The following is a 15,000-nucleotide window of genomic DNA, read 5'->3' on the forward strand; positions in this document are numbered from 1 at the left end:
GTTTGCTCAAGTGACTGTGTGTGTGTTACGTGTCGCATTAGCTGAGCCGACGGGGACGGCCGATACGAAGTCATGTACACGCTTGGGGTAAAGCTACAATGGTCCTTTGCAGCCACCGTCGGGCTGGGCACATGGCCTCCCCCCCCCCCATGACGAGGGAGGTTGGCGCCGGTTCCAACCTGGGCTTGCAAGCGGTAATGCATGACAGACAGACAGCGACAAACAAAAGTCGAAAGGAGCCCACCTTTTGCCAGGCACAGACCGTTAAGGTCACGGACACGCTTGGGTGGTTAAGCTACAGTGACCCTTTCTAGCCGCCTTCGTCGTGTCTGCTGGGCACACATGGCCTTCCCCCCCCTGCCCGTGACAGGGGAGAGGTTGGTGTGCCAGGTCCGACTGGAGTTTGCAAACCATAGCGTTCAAGATACATGCACACACTCAGCCCTCCAGCTCTAAAAGGGTGACGTGTTTTGGTGCTCAGTTGCTAGAGAAATCTCGTGTTCAGCTACCAGAACGGGACTTGCTGTGCACATTCCCGCTCCACTCGAGACGGCAGACACCCAGGCTCTGGAGCTTGAATCGGACCTCTGTTAGACAACACAGGTGGACTTCTCGGCCTCACAAGAGAGCAATACGCCAGCGGGTGAACAGGAGAGTCGTGCCGACAAAACCCACTGACTTTTAAAACTGTCCGTCTGCCACTTGGGACAGAGAGAGGAACCTGACGAGCCTGAACACCAGCCTTGGCTGGACCGCTCGGGCCCTCCCATGTCGGACGCGAGTCGCCAAATCGATCGGAAGAGAGTACCGATTCCTCTCAAAAAGTCTGCGTGCCCGTTATTATAAAAGCAGCCCACCGGCCGCGGTGCCTTGCCCACAAACACACTTGGGTGTCTGGGGTGATTCAGAGCCGCCGCGGCTCGAAAGTGTCAACCTGTTTTAAAGTCATCGCTATGCCGGCACAGGTGACTTTCAAGTTAAAGAGTTCTCTTTATTGGCTTTCAAAAAAATCTGCAAAGTGTCACAGAGATTTTGAGAAACTCTTTTTTTTCTTTATATTATTATAATATAATATAATGTGTATATGTTTTCGAAAAGCATCCACCAGCAATCCATGGTGAGCCTCTCTCTGCTGGCAAGCTCCTCCTGCCTGAGCCCGACGCTGTCGAGGCTCAACACGATTTCAGACTGACAAAGAGTTCGAAAATTGCCGCCTGATGTAGCTTTAAATGCTGACAGGTGACTTCCGAGTGCTCTTGTAAAGGTCTCCGCTTTGAAATTGAGAGCCTTTTGCCAAGTGTCACTTTTTCAGGCACTCTTAAAGTGCACCTGGGCTGTCAGAGAAAGCTCTGAAAATCGTGTTCTCGAAAATCTCCGGGTACCCGACCAATCCCTAGGTGCCCGAATGACAAGTGTCAATTCGGCAGGACGGCCTCCCGCCTCCGGCCGCAGATGCGTCACTAAATCCCCGCAACGGGGGCTTTCTCATTTCGGCATAGGGGCTTCCGCGGCCAACTCATTAACCTGTGCTCGGACTTTTTGTGCCACAAGTGCAAGGGACCGTTTGCCGGCAGCTACTCGCACCCCCCCGCCCAGGGGGGGAATCCTCTGACCGGAGATCCGAAACGCCGGCCGAATCCATCCCCGTCGGACTTCCGAAGGGGTTCCCTCGACCGACTGACTTCCGAACTCCTTTCTGGGCTTAAACGGGTGGAATTCGGACCCTCTCGCAAGGGAGCCGAAGCCCGCCAGCCCCGGGAGGCCTCGGGGCCGCCGTTTTCAAGCCCGACCAAAAAACCCGAAAAATGGGGAAAAATGGGAAAAATTCCCACTCCCAAAAGGCTTAAAAGTCGGTTGGGCGGCAGCCCGGGTCGGTCTCTGCAGACCTGGAGGCGCTAGACACAAGTCTGGTAAACAGGCTAAGTCTCGACATGCCACCTCTTACTATCCTGCAGGTACCCCGCCAATCCCCCCGGAACCGGCTGGCAATTGGCGAATCAGCGGGACGAATTTGAATTCGTGACCGACTCTCTGACACCGAATCGCCGCAAACGCGTTTCGATTTTTCGGCTTCGGTACCTCCCATCAGACTTTGACTGGCCATATCTCCGGACTCACGTGTCGCAGCCGGGACCTTCAGGTACCGTTCGACGCGTCTACCCCTGCCCCGTCGAATGGCGCCCCTCGCGGTGTGGTCCGATTTCCGCATTTTGGTCAGATTTGCCTTCAAAATTTTCAGATTGAGTTGACGAATGCCCCCTAAGGGGTAACCTCTTGCCCTTTTGGACCTGGTCCCTGTGACTTAATTTCCGCCTTTTGCTCAATCGTTTCCCCATTTATAATTAATTTTAAAAATCGGGTTACTCAGTTCTGGTTTACCAGTTCCCTCTTCGGACTTCGTTTTTGGTTAATCATTTCCGGTTCACCAGTTCCCGTTTTGGACTTAGTCTCTGCGGGCCGTTTCTCATCTTTTGGTTCATCAGTTCCCCTCTTTTAATAATTTTTTGGCTGCTTTCGTTTGATCATTTCCCTGCCTTCTGGGTAACTTTTCCCCCTTAGGACTTCATCGCCGCACATAATTTTCGACTTCTGGTTGATCATTTCACCCCTTTTAATCATTTTTGCAACTTTTGGTTAACCATTTCACCCAGCTTCTGGTTAACCATTTCCCCTTTGGGACTTAGTCTCTGAGCATTCTTTTGGGATTCTGGTTAATCATTTGCCAATTTTTAAAAAATGTTGCCACTGTTGTTTAATGCTTTCTGGTCAACCTTTGCCTCTTTCAGACTTCACCGCGGCACATTGCTTTAGCCTCCTGGTTAATCATTTCACCCCTTTTAATCATTTTTGCAACTTTTGGTTAACCATTTCCCCCAGCTTCTGGTTAACCATTTCCCCTTTGGGACTTAGTCTCTGAGCATTCTTTTGGGATTCTGGTTAATCATTTGCCACTTTTTAAAAAATGTTGCCGCTTTTGTTTAATGCTTTCCCTGCTTTGTGGTCAACCTTTTCCCCTTTTGGACTTCACCGCGGCACATTGCTTCAGCCTCCTGGTTAATCATTTCACCCCTTTCAATCATTTTTGCAACTTTTGGTTAACCATTTCCCCCAGCTTCTGGTTAACCATTTCCCCTTTGGGACTTGGTCTCTGAGCATTCTTTTGGGATTCTGGTTAATCATTTGCCAATTTTTTAAAAATGTTGCCACTTTTGTTTAATGCTTTCTGGTCAACCTTTCCCTCTTTCAGACTTCACCGCGGCACATTGCTTTAGCCTCCTGGTTAATCATTTCACCCCTTTTAATCATTTTTGCAACTTTTGGTTAACCATTTCACCCAGCTTCTGGTTAACCATTTCCCCTTTGGGACTTAGTCTCTGAGCATTCTTTTGGGATTCTGGTTAATCATTTGCCACTTTTTTAAAAATGTTGCCGCTTTTGTTTAATGCTTTCCCTGCTTTGTGGTCAACCTTTTCCCCTTTAGGACTTCACCGCGGCACATTGCTTCAGCCTCCTGGTTAATCATTTCACCCCTTTTAATCATTTTTGCAACTTTTGGTTAACCATTTCCCCCAGCTTCTGGTTAACCATTTCCCCTTTGGGACTTAGTCTCTGAGCATTCTTTTGGGATTCTGGTTAATCATTTGCCACTTTTTAAAAAATGTTGCCGCTTTTGTTTAATCGTTTCCCTGCTATGTGGTCAACCTTTTCCCCTTTAGGACTTCATCGCCGCGCATTGTTGTCGACTTCTGGTTAATCATTTCACCCCTTTTAATCATTTTTGCAACTTTTGGTTAACCATTTCCCCCAGCTTCTGGTTAACCATTTCCCCTTTGGGACTTGGTCTCTGAGCATTCTTTTGGGATTCTGGTTAATCATTTGCCAATTTTTAAAAAATGTTGCCACTTTTGTTTAATGCTTTCTGGTCAACCTTTCCCTCTTTCAGACTTCACCGCGGCACATTGCTTTAGCCTCCTGGTTAATCATTTCACCCCTTTTAATCATTTTTGCAACTTTTGGTTAACCATTTCCCCCAGCTTCTGGTTAACCATTTCCCCTTTGGGACTTAGTCTCTGAGCATTCTTTTGGGATTCTGGTTAATCATTTGCCACTTTTTAAAAAATGTTGCCGCTTTTGTTTAATGCTTTCCCTGCTTTCTGGTCAACCTTTTCCCCTTTAGGACTTCACCGCAGCACATTGCTTTAGCCTCCTGGTTAATCATTTCACCCCTTTTAATCATTTTTGCAACTTTTGGTTAACCATTTCCCCCAGCTTCTGGTTAACCATTTCCCCTTTGGGACTTAGTCTCTGAGCATTCTTTTGGGATTCTGGTTAATCATTTGCCACTTTTTAAAAAATGTTGCCGCTTTTGTTTAATCGTTTCCCTGCTATGTGGTCAACCTTTTCCCCTTTAGGACTTCATCGCCGCGCATTGTTGTCGACTTCTGGTTAATCATTTCACCCCTTTTAATCATTTTTGCAACTTTTGGTTAACCATTTCCCCCAGCTTCTGGTTAACCATTTCCCCTTTGGGACTTGGTCTCTGAGCATTCTTTTGGGATTCTGGTTAATCATTTGCCAATTTTTAAAAAATGTTGCCACTTTTGTTTAATGCTTTCTGGTCAACCTTTCCCTCTTTCAGACTTCACCGCGGCACATTGCTTTAGCCTCCTGGTTAATCATTTCACCCCTTTTAATCATTTTTGCAACTTTTGGTTAACCATTTCACCCAGCTTCTGGTTAACCATTTCCCCTTTGGGACTTAGTCTCTGAGCATTCTTTTGGGATTCTGGTTAATCATTTGCCAATTTTTAAAAAATGTTGCCACTGTTGTTTAATGCTTTCTGGTCAACCTTTGCCTCTTTCAGACTTCACCGCGGCACATTGCTTTAGCCTCCTGGTTAATCATTTCACCCCTTTTAATCATTTTTGCAACTTTTGGTTAACCATTTCCCCCAGCTTCTGGTTAACCATTTCCCCTTTGGGACTTAGTCTCTGAGCATTCTTTTGGGATTCTGGTTAATCATTTGCCACTTTTTAAAAAATGTTGCCGCTTTTGTTTAATGCTTTCCCTGCTTTGTGGTCAACCTTTTCCCCTTTTGGACTTCACCGCGGCACATTGCTTCAGCCTCCTGGTTAATCATTTCACCCCTTTTAATCATTTTTGCAACTTTTGGTTAACCATTTCCCCCAGCTTCTGGTTAACCATTTCCCCTTTGGGACTTAGTCTCTGAGCATTCTTTTGGGATTCTGGTTAATCATTTGCCACTTTTTAAAAAATGTTGCCGCTTTTGTTTAATGCTTTCCCTGCTTTCTGGTCAACCTTTTCCCCTTTAGGACTTCACCGCAGCACATTGCTTTAGCCTCCTGGTTAATCATTTCACCCCTTTTAATCATTTTTGCAACTTTTGGTTAACCATTTCCCCCAGCTTCTGGTTAACCATTTCCCCTTTGGGACTTAGTCTCTGAGCATTCTTTTGGGATTCTGGTTAATCATTTGCCACTTTTTAAAAAATGTTGCCGCTTTTGTTTAATCGTTTCCCTGCTATGTGGTCAACCTTTTCCCCTTTAGGACTTCATCGCCGCGCATTGTTGTCGACTTCTGGTTAATCATTTCACCCCTTTTAATCATTTTTGCAACTTTTGGTTAACCATTTCCCCCAGCTTCTGGTTAACCATTTCCCCTTTGGGACTTGGTCTCTGAGCATTCTTTTGGGATTCTGGTTAATCATTTGCCAATTTTTAAAAAATGTTGCCACTTTTGTTTAATGCTTTCTGGTCAACCTTTCCCTCTTTCAGACTTCACCGCGGCACATTGCTTTAGCCTCCTGGTTAATCATTTCACCCCTTTTAATCATTTTTGCAACTTTTGGTTAACCATTTCCCCCAGCTTCTGGTTAACCATTTCCCCTTTGGGACTTAGTCTCTGAGCATTCTTTTGGGATTCTGGTTAATCATTTGCCAATTTTTAAAAAATGTTGCCACTTTTGTTTAATGCTTTCTGGTCAACCTTTCCCTCTTTCAGACTTCACCGCGGCACATTGCTTTAGCCTCCTGGTTAATCATTTCACCCCTTTTAATCATTTTTGCAACTTTTGGTTAACCATTTCCCCCAGCTTCTGGTTAACCATTTCCCCTTTGGGACTTAGTCTCTGAGCATTCTTTTGTGATTTTGGTTAACCATTTGCCCCTTTTTTAAAAATGATGCTGCTTTTGTTTAATGCTTTCCCTGCTTTCTGGTCAACCTTTTCCCCTTTAGGACTTCACCGCGGCACATTGCTTTAGCCTCCTGGTTAATCATTTCACCCCTTTTAATCATTTTTGCAACTTTTGGTTAACCATTTCCCCCAGCTTCTGGTTAACCATTTCCCCTTTTGGACTTAGTCTCTGAGCATTCTTTTGGGATTCTGGTTAATCATTTGCCACTTTTTTAAAAATGTTGCCGCTTTTGTTTAATGCTTTCCCTGCTTTGTGGTCAAACTTTTCCCCTTTAGGACTTCATCGCCGCACATTATTTTCGACTTCTGGTTAATCATTTCACCCCTTTTAATCATTTTTGCAACTTTTGGTTAACCATTTCCCCCAGCTTCTGGTTAACCATTTCCCCTTTGGGACTTCGTCTCTGAGCATTCTTTTGGGATTCTGGTTAATCACTTGCCACTTTTTTAAAAATGTTGCCGCTTTTGTTTAATCGTTTCCCTGATATGTGGTCAACCTTTTCACCTTTCAGACTTCATCGCCGCGCATTGTTGTCGACTTCTGGTTAATCATTTTTCCCCTTTAAATCTTTTTTTGCCACTTTCGGTTAACCATTTCACCCAGCTTCTGGTTAACCATTTGCCCCATTATACTGAATTTTTCCGCTTTGGTTTAATCATTTCCCTGCTTTCTTGTCAACCTTTTCCCCTTTTGGACTTTGCCGCCGCACTTTGCTTTCGCCTTCTGGTTAAACATTTCTCCCCTTTTAATCCTTTTTCCCACTTTTGGTTCACCATTTCCCCCAGCTTCTGGTTAACCATTTCCCCTTTGGGACTTAAGTCTCTGAGCATTCTTTTGGGATTCTGGTTAACCATTTGCCACTTTTTAAAAAATGTTGCCGCTTTTGTTTAATCGTTTCCCTGCTTTCTGGTCAACCTTTTCCCCTTTAGGACTTCGCCGCCGCACTTTGCTTTCGCCTTCTGGTTAATCATTTCACCCCTTTTAATCCTTTTTCCCACTTTGGGTTAGACAGTTCACCCAGCTTCTGGTTAACCATTTGCCCCTTTGGGACTTAAGTCTCTGAGCATTCTTTTGGGATTCTGGTTCACCATTTGTCCCTTTTTAAAAGATATTGCTGCTTCTGTTTAATCCTTTCCCTGCTTTGCGGTCAACCTTTTCCTCTTTCAGACTTCATCGCCGCGCATTGTTTTCGACATCTGGTTCAACATTTCTCCCCTTTTAATCCTTTTTCCCACTTTTGGTTAAGCAGTTCACCCAACTTCTGGTTAACCATTTGCCCCTTCTTACTGAATTTTTCTGCTTTTGTTTAATCATTTCCCTGCTTTATGGTCAACCTTTTCCCCTTTAGGACTTCGCCGCCGCACTTTGCTTTCGCCTTCTGGTTAATCATTTCACAACATTTTAATCCTTTTTCCCACTTTTGGTTAAACAGTTCACCCAGCTTCTGGTTAACCATTTGCCCCTTTGGGACTTAAGTCTCTGAGCATTCTTTTGTGATTCTGGTTCACCATTTGTCCCTTTTTAAAAGATATTGCTGCTTCTGTTTAATCCTTTCCCTGCTTTGCGGTCAACCTTTTCCTCTTTCAGACTTCATCGCCGCGCATTGTTTTCGACATCTGGTTCAACATTTCTCCCCTTTTAATCCTCTTTCCCACTTTTGGTTAAGCAGTTCTCCCAACTTCTGGTTAACCATTTGCCCCTTTTTACTGAATTTTTCCGCTTTGGTTTAATCATTTCCCTGCTTTCTTGTCAAACTTTCCCCCTTTAGGACTTCGCCGCCGCACTTTGCTTTCGCCTTCTGGTTAATCATTTCACAACATTTTAATCCTTTTTCCCACTTTTGGTTAAACAGTTCACCCAGCTTCTGGTTAACCATTTGCCCCTTTGGGACTTAAGTCTCTGAGCATTCTTTTGGGATTCTGGTTCACCATTTGTCCCTTTTTAAAAGATATTGCTGCTTCTGTTTAATCCTTTCCCTGCTTTGCGGTCAACCTTTTCCTCTTTCAGACTTCATCGCCGCGCATTGTTTTCGACATCTGGTTCAACATTTCTCCCCTTTTAATCCTCTTTCCCACTTTTGGTTAAGCAGTTCACCCAACTTCTGGTTCACCACTTGCCCCTTTTTACTGAATTTTTCTGCTTTTGTTTAATCATTTCCCTGCTTTCCGGTCAACCTTTCCCTCTTTCAGACTTAATCGCCGCACATTGTTGTCGACTTCTGGTTGATCAGTTCACCCCTTTTTTATCCTTTTTCCCACTTTGGGTTAAGCAGTTCACCCAGCTACTGGTTAACCATTTCCCCTTTGGCACTTAAGTCTCTGAGCATTCTTTTGGGATTCTGGTAAACCATTTGTCCCTTTTTAAAAAATGCTGCTGCTTTTGTTTAATGCTTGCCCTGCTTTGCGGTCGATCATTTCACCCCTTTTAATCCATTTTTGCCACTTTGGGTTAAACAGTTCACACAACTTCTGGTTCACCATTTCACATTTCGGAACTTTTATTCCCACCATTACTTTGGGCTTCTGGTTCATCATTTCACGCTGTTTTACAAATCTTTGCCGCTTCACTTTTAATCCACAAACCGGGGCTCGCTTTCGGGTGGGAAGGGGGGGGAGGGTAGCGGGTTTGGGCCGGGCACTCGACATCCCGGTGTGCGACCGGGTTCGTTCTGGTACCGCTCGGTGGCCCTCGTCCTGCTCTTGCCGCGGAAGCAAACCAGACGACCGTCGGTCTCACGCCCGAGGGGAGAGGAGGCGGAAAGCGGTTTGCAGCCTTTCGCTGTACCTCCGGCGGGCAGCGCCGCACCTCCGAGTGCTCGGTACCGTTCGCTGCGCCTCGTCCGGCCGCACGCAGCGAGCCAAACCCGGAGGAAATCGGCCTGTGCCTTCTCGAGATATGGGCCTCCGGGTGGGACGGACAAACCGGGGCCCCGAGCTCGCTTTCGGCGGCCCGGCACTCGACTTCCCGGTGTCCGAACGTGATCCTTCCGGTACCCTTCGGTGCCCCTTGCCCGACTCTAGCTCCCGTGCTGAAGCGGAGTCGGTCGGCCTGACGGCCTGCCGAGTTAACCAGCGGAAAGCGGTGCGCAGCCTTTCGCTTGCAGCTCCGGCGGGCAGCGCCGCACCTCCGGCTGCTCAGTGCCGTCCGCTGCTCCCCTTCCGGCTGCACGCAGCGAACCATACCCGGAGGAAATCGGCCTCGGCCTTCCGGAGATATGGGCCTGCGAGTGGGACCAATAAATCGGTGCACATTTCCGGCTCGGTTTCCGGCCTCGGCACTATCAGTTCACGCCGTCCGACCGACGTCGTTCTGGCACGGTTCCGTTGCTCCTTGATCCGGTCCAGCCACGGTAATCAGCCGAAGATGGTGGGGGGAGGACACATTGCCCGCCGAGTTAGCCGGAGGAAATCGGCCTCGGACTTCCTCAGATATCAGCCTCCGGGTGGGACAGACAAACCGGGGACCCGAGCACGCTTTCGGCGGCCCGCTGGTCGACTTCCCGGTGTGTGACCGGGTTCGTTCCGGTACCGTTCGCTGCCCCTCGTCCTGCTCTAGCCGCGGAGACAAACCCGACGACCGTCGGTCTCACGCCCGCGGAGGGAGGTGGCGGAAAGTGGTTTGCAGCCTTTCGCTGTACCTCCGGCGGGCAGCGCCCGACCTCCGAGTGCTCGGTACCGTCCGCTGCGCCTGGTCCTGCCGCACACAACGAGCCATACCCGGTGGAAATCGGCCTGTGCCTTCCAGAGATATGGGCCTCCGGGTGGGACGGACAAACCGGGGCCCCGTGCTCGCTTTCGGCGGCCCGCTAGTCGACTTCCCGGTGTGCGACCGGGTTCCTTCCAGTACCGTTCGCTGCCCCTCGTCCTGCTCTAGCCGCGGAAACAAACCCGACGACCGTCGGTCTCACGCCCGCGGAGGGAGGCGGCGGAAAGTGGTTTGCAGCCTTTCGCTGTACCTCCGGCGGGCAGCGCCCGACCTCCGAGTGCTCGGTACCGTCCGCTGCGCCTGGTCCGGCCGCACGCAACGAGCCATACCCGGAGGAAATCGGCCTGTGCCTTCCGGAGATATGGGCCTCCGGGTGGGACGGACAAACCGGGGCCCCGAGCGGTGGCACCCTGCTCGCTTTCGGCGGCCCGGCACTCGACTTCCCGGTGTGCGAACGTCATCCTTCCGGTACCCAACCGTGCCCCTTGCCCCACTCTAGCTCCGGTGCTAAAGCGGAGTCGGTCGGTCTCACGGACGCCGAGTTACCAGGCGGAAAGCGGTGCGCAGCCTTTCGCTGTCACTCCGGCGGGCAGCACCGCATCTCCGAGTGCACGGTACCGTACGCTGCGCCGCCTCCTGCCGCACGCAACGAGCCATACCCGGAGGAAATCGGCCTCGGCGTTCCGGAGTTATCCGCCTCCGAGTGGGCCTGACCAAGCGGGGTGAACTGGAAATCATTAACCAACGTACTTCCAGGTTTTCACCCGCAGAGGGCAGCACTCTATTCTCTTCTCCGTTTTAAATTGGGCCGACCCGGCTCCGTATCGAGACCCGGCACTCGACTTCCCGGTGTGCGATCGGGTTCGTTCCGGTACCGTTCGCTGCCCATCGTCCTGCTCTAGCCGCGGAAGCAAACCCGACGACCGTCGGTCTCACGCCCGCGGAGGGAGGCGGCGGAAAGTGGTTTGCAGCCTTTCGCTGTACCTCCGGCGGGCAGCGCCCGACCTCCGAGTGCTTGGTACCGTCCGCTGCGCCTGGTCCGGCCGCACACAACGAGCCATACCCGGTGGAAATCGGCCTGTGCCTTCCGGAGATATGGGCCTCCGGGTGGGACGGACAAACCGGGGCCCCGAGCGGTGGCACCCTGCTCGCTTTCGGCGGCCCGGCACTCGACTTCCCGGTGTGCGAACGTCATCGTTCCGGTACCCGACGGTGCCCCTTGCCCGACTCTAGCTCCGGTGCTAAAGCGGAGTCGGTCGGTCTCACGGACGCCGAGTTACCAGGCGGAAAGCGGTGCGCAGCCTTTCGCTGTCACTCCGGCGGGCAGCACCGCACCTCCGAGTGCTCGGTACCGTACGCTGCGCCGCCTCCTGCCGCACGCAACGAGCCATACCCGGAGGAAATCGGCCTCGGCCTTCCTGAGATATCAGCCTCCGAGTGGGCCCGACGAGTCGGTGGCACCCTGCTCGCTTTCAGCGGCCCGGCACACGACTTCCCGGTGTGCGAACGTCATCCTTCCGGTACCCAACCGTGCCCCTTGCCCCACTCTAGCTCCGGTGCTAAAGCGGAGTCGGTCGGTCTCACGGACGCCGAGTTACCAGGCGGAAAGCGGTGCGCAGCCTTCCGCTGTGCCTCCGGCGGGCAGCACCGCACCTCCGAGTGCTCGGTACCGTACGCTGCGCCTCCTCCTGCCGCACGCAACGAGCCATACCCGGAGGAAATCGGCCTCGGCGTTCCGGAGTTATCCGCCTCCGAGTGGGCCTGACCAAGCGGGGTGAACTGGAAATCATTAACCAACGTACTTCCAGGTTTTCACCCGCAGAGGGCAGCACTCTATTCTCCGTTTTAAATTGGGCCGACCCGGCTCCGTTTCGAGACCCGGCACTCGACTTCCCGGTGTGCGAACGTGATCGTTCCGGTACCCAACGGTGCCCCTTGCCCCACTCTAGCTCCGGCGGTAAAGCGGAGTCGGTCGGTCTCACAGACGCCGAGTTACCAGGCGGAAAGTGGTTTGCAGCCTTTCGCTGTACCTCCGGCGGGCAGCGCCCGACCTCCGAGTGCTCAGTACCGTCCGCTGCGCCTGGTCCGGCCGCACACAACGAGCCATACCCGGTGGAAATCGGCCTGTGCCTTCCGGAGATATGGGCCTCCGGGTGGGACGGACAAACCGGGGCCCCGAGCGGTGGCACCCTGCTCGCTTTCAGCGGCCCGGCACTCGACTTCCCGGTATGCGAACGTGATCGTTCCAGTACCCGACAGTGCCCCTTGCCCGACTCTAGCTCCGGTGCTAAAGCGGAGTCGGTCGGTCTCAGGGACGCCGAGTTAGCAGGCGGAAAGCGGTGCGCAGCCTTTCGCTGTCACTCCGGCGGGCAGCATCGCACCTCCCAGTGCTCGGTACCGTCCGCTGCGCCTGGTCCGGCCGCACACAACGAGCCATACCCGGAGGAAATCGGCCTGTGCCTTCCGGAGATATGGGCCTCCGGGTGGGACGGACAAACCGGGGACCCGAGCGGTGGCACCCTGCTCGCTTTCAGCGGCCCGGCACTCGACTTCCCGGTATGCGAACGTGATCGTTCCGGTACCCTTCGGTGCCCCTTGCCCCACTCTAGCTCCGGTGCTAAAGCGGAGTCGGTCGGTCTCACGGACGCCGAGTTACCAGGCGGAAAGCGGTGCGCAGCCTTTCGCTGTCACTCCGGCGGGCAGCACCGCATCTCCGAGTGCTCGGTACCGTACGCTGCGCCGCCTCCTGCCGCACGCAACGAGCCATACCCGGAGGAAATCGGCCTCGGCGTTCCGGAGTTATCCGCCTCCGAGTGGGCCTGACCAAGCGGGGTGAACTGGAAATCATTAACCAACGTACTTCCAGGTTTTCACCCGCAGAGGGCAGCACTCTATTCTCCGTTTTAAACTGGGCCGACCCGGCTCCGTTTCGAGACCCGGCACTCGACTTCCCGGTGTGCGACCGGGTTCGTTCCGGTACCGTTCGCTGCCCCTCGTCCTGCTCGAGCCGGGGAACCAAACCCGACGACCGTCGGTCTCACGCCCGCGGAGGGAGGCGGCGGAAAGTGGTTTGCAGCCTTTCGCTGTACCTCCGGCGGGCAGCGCCCGACCTCCGAGTGCTCGGTACCGTCCGCTGCGCCTGGTCCGGCCGCACACAACGAGCCATACCCGGAGGAAATCGGCCTGTGCCTTCCGGAGATATGGGCCTCCGGGTGGGACGGACAAACCGGGGCCCCGAGCGGTGGCACCCTGCTCGCTTTCGGCGGCCCGGCACTCGACTTCCCGGTGTGCGAACGTCATCGTTCCGGTACCCTTCGGTGCCCCTTGCCCCACTCTAGCTCCGGTGCTAAAGCGGAGTCGGTCGGTCTCACGGACGCCGAGTTAGCAGGCGGAAAGCGGTGCGCAGCCTTTCGCTGTCACTCCGGCGGGCAGCACCGCACCTCCGAGTGCTCGGTACCGAACGCTGCGCCTCCTCCTGCCGCACGCAACGAGCCATACCCGGAGGAAATCGGCCTCGGCGTTCCGGAGTTATCCGCCTCCGAGTGGGCCTGACCAAGCGGGGTGAACTGGAAATCATTAACCAACGTACTTCCATGTTTTCACCCGCAGAGGGCAGCACTCTCTTCTCCGTTTTAAACTGGGCCGACCCGGCTCCGTTTCGAGACCCGGCACTCGACTTCCCGGTGTGCGACCGGGTTCGTTCCGGTACCGTTCGCTGCCCCTCGTCCTGCTCTAGCCGCGGAACTAAACCCGACGACCGTCGGTCTCACGCCCGCGGAGGGAGGCGGCGGAAAGTGGTTTGCAGCCTTTCGCTGTACCTCCGGCGGGCAGCGCCCGACCTCCGAGTGCTCGGTACCGTCCGCTGCGCCTGGTCCGGCCGCACACAACGAGCCATACCCGGTGGAAATCGGCCTGTGCCTTCCGGAGATATGGGCCTCCGGGTGGGACGGACAAACCGGGGCCCCGAGCGGTGGCACCCTGCTCGCTTTCAGCGGCCCGGCACTCGACTTCCCGGTATGCGAACGTGATCGTTCCGGTACCCAAACGTGCCCCTTGCCCCACTCTAGCTCCGGCGCTAAAGCGGAGTCGGTCGGTCTCACGGACGCCGAGTTACCAGGCGGAAAGCGGTGCGCAGCCTTTCGCTGTCACTCCGGCGGGCAGCACCGCACCTCCGAGTGCTCGGTACCGTACGCTGCGCCTCCCCCTGCCGCACGCAACGAGCCATACCCGGAGGAAATCGGCCTCGGCCTTCCTCAGATATCAGCCTCCAAACGGGCGTCACAAATCAGGGCACATGGTCAGCTGCAAAGCAGCGTCATTACAACCTCTCACTGCACCCCACACGACATTCCGCTTGCCTGCCTGCCGCTGCCTACTCTCACCAGCGAAACAAAGTCAGGATAACACCCCAATGCAAGCAGCTCCCTTCCGGCCAACCAACCCACACCAATCCCCTTGCCTGCCTCCCACAAATTCCACCAGCCAGGCAAAGTCAAAATCAACCCACAATAAACGCACTCCACAACGGCCATCGACCGCTATACACCCCCTTGGGCGACTATTAAGCCCGAGAACACTAACTGTAACCAACCGCAGTGAAAAGTTGAAGTGGCAACTCATTAACCAAATTTATATTTGGCAACTCATTAACCAACTTTACATTTGGCAACTCATTAACCAACTGCATTGGTGACAACTCATTGACTGACAGGTTGATGAGTTCTCCAGGGCCCCACATGCCTCCTGCCGAATTAAAAGCTCACCCTCCCGGGCACTACCCCACAATCACCCCCCTTGGGCGACTATTAAGCCCGAGAACACTAACTGTAACCAACCGCAGTGAAAAGTTGAAGTGGCAACTCATTAACCAAATTTACATTTGGCAACTCATTAACCAACTGCATTGGTGACAACTCATTGACTGACAGGTTGATGAGTTCTCCAGGGCCCCACATGCCTCCTGCCGAATTAAAAGCTCACCCTCCCGGGCACTACCCCACAATCACCCCCCTTGGGCGACTATTAAGCCCGAGAACACTAACTGTAACCAACCGCAGTGAAAAGTTGAAGTGGCAACTC

The sequence above is a fragment of the Heptranchias perlo genome, unplaced genomic scaffold (assembly GCF_035084215.1).
Source record: "Heptranchias perlo isolate sHepPer1 unplaced genomic scaffold, sHepPer1.hap1 HAP1_SCAFFOLD_363, whole genome shotgun sequence".
Taxonomy (NCBI): domain Eukaryota; kingdom Metazoa; phylum Chordata; class Chondrichthyes; order Hexanchiformes; family Hexanchidae; genus Heptranchias; species Heptranchias perlo.